We start from the raw sequence: 5,458 nt of genomic DNA on the forward strand, positions 1-5,458 counted from the left end.
GTTTTAGTAGTAACTTTTGTGGTATAGCTACAATGATACAGCCTTTTCCGTAGCACAACAATACGTTACAGCACAGTACTTGCTTCATCACGGCAATAAGCGTAATAACTACGATATCTATACGCAAAGAATTTCACTTTTGTTTATCATGATGTAAGTACATTGACTTCTACAGAACTTTGCTTACGGACGACGATAATTACTACACTTGGCACATTTTTTACCCTCAAGTAATGACAGAGATTATGTTACAAGACGCACTAATTTAGCGCTGGAGTACACGTATTTGAGTGATTTATTTTGAAAACATTTATTTTTAAAGATTTTTTAATTACAAAGAAAGTTTTCCGTGATACATTTCATTCCATTTCTGTAATCTGTAACACTTGAGGGTATAATTACATTAATCCTCAGGGGGTACACCCTTACTTTGTGTACCATGTGTGTGGCAAGCACAAGGAGCCCTAGCTAATATGGTTTTTACTTATACAACTTTACACATCGGTACCATATTTCTCTAACACTGAATTACACAGCTATCTGATTATTTAACAGAGAAACAAAAAATTTTTTACTACATGAGTGACACATGTTTATGCAATTACACAGTTGGATAATTTTACACTGATGAAATTGTATTTTGTCTGTACTTTGTGAACTGTTCATATTTTTTTTTTCGGAACCATTGTGATACCATGAGAGCTTTGAATCTCATATTTGGTAAAGGATCATGATTTCTGAAGTACGTTTGAGGTAGATGACTTTATTGAAGGTCTTGCAATTATTGAAAGAAGCTGTTACGATTATGCGATGTGATTGATCTGTTATGATGTTCTTCTTACGATGACGATGTGTATTATGCTGTTGAGGTATTTTTATGATCAATAAGCTTAGAATCGTACTTTAAGAGTTATGAAATGTGTGTAAATGCGTGAATGTATCACAATGCAGGCGAAACTTTTTGCACACTGTTATATTCATAGCATTTTGTTTCTACACATTTGCAACGCAAATTATCGACCTGTGAAATTTTTTATATGAGACTGTCACTGTAGTGCAAACTGGTGTCGTAAATATTTCGGTAAGAAAGTTAAGTGCCCACCTTTACGTAATGTGTCGTGGGCACCCAGCTGCGCGACAGTCGCCCGGAAAAAAGCTATTAGTGTGTGCCTTTCAGAGGCACAGGTGGAGAAAAAAGGAGGCCATTATCCTCGCTATTGACATTTCTTTGTAGAAAGTATCGCAAATACGACACACTCATTACTTGGAAACATATGATTACTCCTACTTTGTGCTACTTACTGAAATGATTATGAATTGATGGGAAATATTCTTACATCTGCATACCTGATTATGACAAGTGTCTTTCTACGAGAGTTCAGAGAATTTCTACTGACTTATGAAATGCCACATGACTATTGAATGATATTTTTATGGTTTGCTTTGTACATAGTTGCTTATATCATTTGATATCTGTTTTCCAGCTGTGTTGCAGCATTGGTTTTATAAAATAAAATTAAATGCATTTGCTAATGTGAACACTTTCTGTCAACAGATCTATTAAATAATAATTTTATGATCCACATTCTTCGAAAAAGGAGCACTTCGAAAGGAAAGAACAATAAGAAGGGATTAATAACAGTTACTACACACATAGTTTTCTTTTCAACTACTTGGTAATTTTTTTTGGTAGAATAACTTCTTGTGGTGCACCACTCTTATTACATAGACATTAAGATGTGAATAGACATTTCCCATATCTGCATTGTTGTCTTTAGTGTAATATTTTTTCTGCTTGAGCTTTGTCATGTTTAGATATAAGTTATTGCATTTGCTGCCGCTTGCCAGGCATAGTGCTACTAAATTTGACTTTGTATTACTCTGTTAAGCCAGTTTTACTAATGATTTATTTTTATTGTTTGCCTTATATTAGTTGTAATATTGCAATTGCTCTGCTAATTTAGATTTAATGCTGTTAGCTTTGCCAATTTGCATTTTTTTTAATATTGCAATTGCTCTGCTAATTTAGATTTAATGCTGTTAGCTTTGCCAATTTGCATTTTTTTCATTGCTGTTTGTGTTAATTGTTTTGTGTTGCTACATTGCCTCGTCCCTTAGTTTATGCATCTGAGCTCAGTAGATTAAGTTAGCTTAAGAGGGGGTAGACTATCTAAGAAACTAACTATTATGAATTGGAAGAAATGTATTGAGAAGCTATAAGAAAATGGTTTAGCCAAAAAAGTTGTGTACAGTGGAGAATAACCATTTTTGAAAGAGGATGTGAACAGAATACAGAAAGCATGCTTGGATAGGATTTTTTTTGGTGGAAACAAATGTTGAAATAAGAGGAAAGATCTACAAATGAAGTTTTGGGTTGGACTGCAGTACCAAATGTCACACTGAAAACAAACCCTGTCCTGTACTTATGTGTTATTATGCTATGTGTATTTGTCTTTTTCCTGTCTTTATGTGTTTAGTTAATAAGATTTACATTGTAGAATTTTTCTGATAATATGTTATTTACTTTGTAAAGATGTTTAGACATTATTTATTCTGTTTTGTTTTAATACTCATGTATGAAGTTGACGTTTCAAAAGTTATTCTGATTTTTTATGTATTTACTTATGTCATAATTCTTGTAACACTGATGTACATGTTTATTTCTATTCTTTTGTAAAGCATGTTTTACTAGAGATGTTATCTATATTGTTATGTTCTTTAATGATGTATTTTGTACCTTTGTTATTGTATTCTTATGTTATAAAATTGTAATTGATACCAGTTCATCAAATTAAGTAACTTGTAAGTTACATTTCACTGCACACGTTTCTGTTGGTCAGAGTATATGGACAATATGTGAGAAGTAGGGACTGTTAGTGTTTGCACGTGTGTTAATAATTCAGCAAGAGAGTGGATAACAGCATTGCTGGTTCTAAGGACATTTCAAAAAAATTTTTTGTGAGTGCACAATTGGTGGTTCATGGACTTGCTATATTCTCCGCAAGACTCTTCAATGGTGATTTTGCACCTGCACAGTCACAGCAGATGGCTGCTAGCCATCTCTACAAGGACTACAGTGGGTCTACACCTTTGATGACTCACCAATACCATTATTTCTACAAGGACTGCAGTGGGTCTGCACCTCTGGTGGTCCACCAATACCGTAATCTCTACCAGGACTACAGTTGGTCTGCTCTGTGATGACCTACCTACCAATATTCTTCAAAACTTCGAATGACTCTGCTGTGGGATTGCTCTGTTGTGGCCTATTACCTGTCTGCATGTCAAGAGTCAGCACTGTCTTTCCGTTGGAAGGACAACACTACTTCTTCAACACTGCGTGGAAATCCACTACTTCCGTGTTCGTTTTCTTTAATGCTCAGACCTTGAGAAAAAAAACTGCAATTTTACTGTGATAAATGATCAGCACTGTCTTTATGGACTGTGAGAAAATTTTAGCTTTTGACCAACATTGTATCAATAAGTGTGTGCATTTGATATCTTTGTTATTGTAATTATGAAAAATTTTATCAAATCATTAGTGGCCACTGCCCAAAACAATTTGCACAATTTTTTGTTGGGAGCATGGGGCTATGTAAGTAGGCTGTTTAGGTTCTTATATTGGTAACGCCACGTAGCGCTCTGTATGAAAATCACTGGCTGTGCTGTGTGCAGTCTGCGGCTAGTTTGCATTGTTGTCTGCCATTGTAGTGTTGGGCAGCTGGATGTTGACAGCGCATAGCGTTGCGCAGTTGGAGGTGAGCCGCCAGCAGTGGTGGATGTGGGGAGTGAGATGGCGAAGTTTTGAGAGCGGATGATCTGGACAGAGACATTTGTGAGACTGGATGTCATGAATTGCTATATATATTATGACTTTTGAACACTATTAAGGAAAATACATTGTTTGTTCTCTATCAAAATCTTTCATTTGCTAACTATGCCTATCAGTAGTTAGTGCCTTCAGTAGTAGAATCTTTTATTTAGCTGGCAGTAGTGGCGCTCGCTGTATTGCAGTAGTTCGAGTAACGAAGATTTTTGTGAGGTAAGTGATTTGTGAAACGTATAGGTTAATGTTAGTCAGGGCCATTATTTCGTAGGGATTATTAAAAGTCAGATTGCATTGCGCTAAAAAATATTGTGTGTCAGTTTAAGCACAGTCTTGTATAATTTTTCTAAGGGGACGTTTCTCTCTTAATCGATATGCCCGCCAGAACACAAAGTGCCTCTTCAAAAACGTGATCTAGAATACACAGCGAGACGGGCTGTGACCTGGAGTACCCAAAGATCAACTAAGAGTTTGCAACGGGTACGTAGGTACAGAATTGTATCTTTGAAAAGGATCTGTGTTAACTAAGACGTAAAATAACTGGATAGAGAAAACTATAGATTAAATAGTGAGACTTGCGAATTTAACTGCCTACTCTCAAGGCGAAGAAAAACAGTGTGGTTCTCGTCCTATAGCTATGAAGGAAGTGGAAGTGTCACCACGTGTAGAATCATATCAGCCTTAATGTCGATGGACGAAAAATAAACAACAACCGATATTGAACAATGTAATTTGACTTACACAGTAAACTGCAAGAAAAATGTCAAATAACGGAAGCGAGATGTTTTATTTGGATAGAACCACACAAAGATCGTGATATCTGTATTGGTTATGAACAGTAACGCTGTGAACAAGATGACTCCGCCAACCATATTGCTAAACATATTTTAAATATGTGGGACAATCCTTAGATAATTTTGTGTTTATCGTTGGACCATGCCACTAAACCTTCGTTATATTAAGGTATGTTTTAAAACGGATCTGAAGAGGGTCATTACTGACCGAAACCGGTAGTCTAAGAACATAACAATTTTTTGATCATCAAGGAATTTTTCTATATTTCCTGGATTTCTGTTCCACTCGCGACCATGTCGCACGTTGTGAAAGTTGTGTGTGTGTGTGTGTGTGTGTGTGTGTCTCTATGTTCCTGTATGCCAGTCTAGAACACTGTAGTGACAGTGTTACCCATCTCTCAACTTTCTCAGTCTTGTCCGCCGTTCCATCTCGTTGGAATTCCAAATAACTCAACACACAAAAACGTGAATACACGTCGTGCTCTTATTTAAAATCCTTCTACAATGAGTATCTACCCGTTTACTTTTCTCTGTTGTGTAAGACTTCGTACAAAACGGTAAAGAGAGGTGGGATACAGAGTAGTGTGGTAACTGTCGTCATAGGAAAGCTGGACAAGAACGGAAATGATTACCGAACAAATTAACTCAACAAACAGAATATTTATTTAACTTGTATTTCTCCAAGCGTACGAAGACCCGCTAGTCGTCACATTTTTATTTATTCGTTCGGCATATACAAGGCAAATATTACAGTGTCATTACAATCCACCAGGAAATTATAACACTACACAATGCTACTTATAATTTTTAGCCAATCTATGGCTAGGTCAGGCAAGTA

This window comes from Schistocerca nitens, chromosome 7 (genome assembly GCF_023898315.1).
Source record: "Schistocerca nitens isolate TAMUIC-IGC-003100 chromosome 7, iqSchNite1.1, whole genome shotgun sequence".
In the NCBI taxonomy this organism is placed as follows: domain Eukaryota; kingdom Metazoa; phylum Arthropoda; class Insecta; order Orthoptera; family Acrididae; genus Schistocerca; species Schistocerca nitens.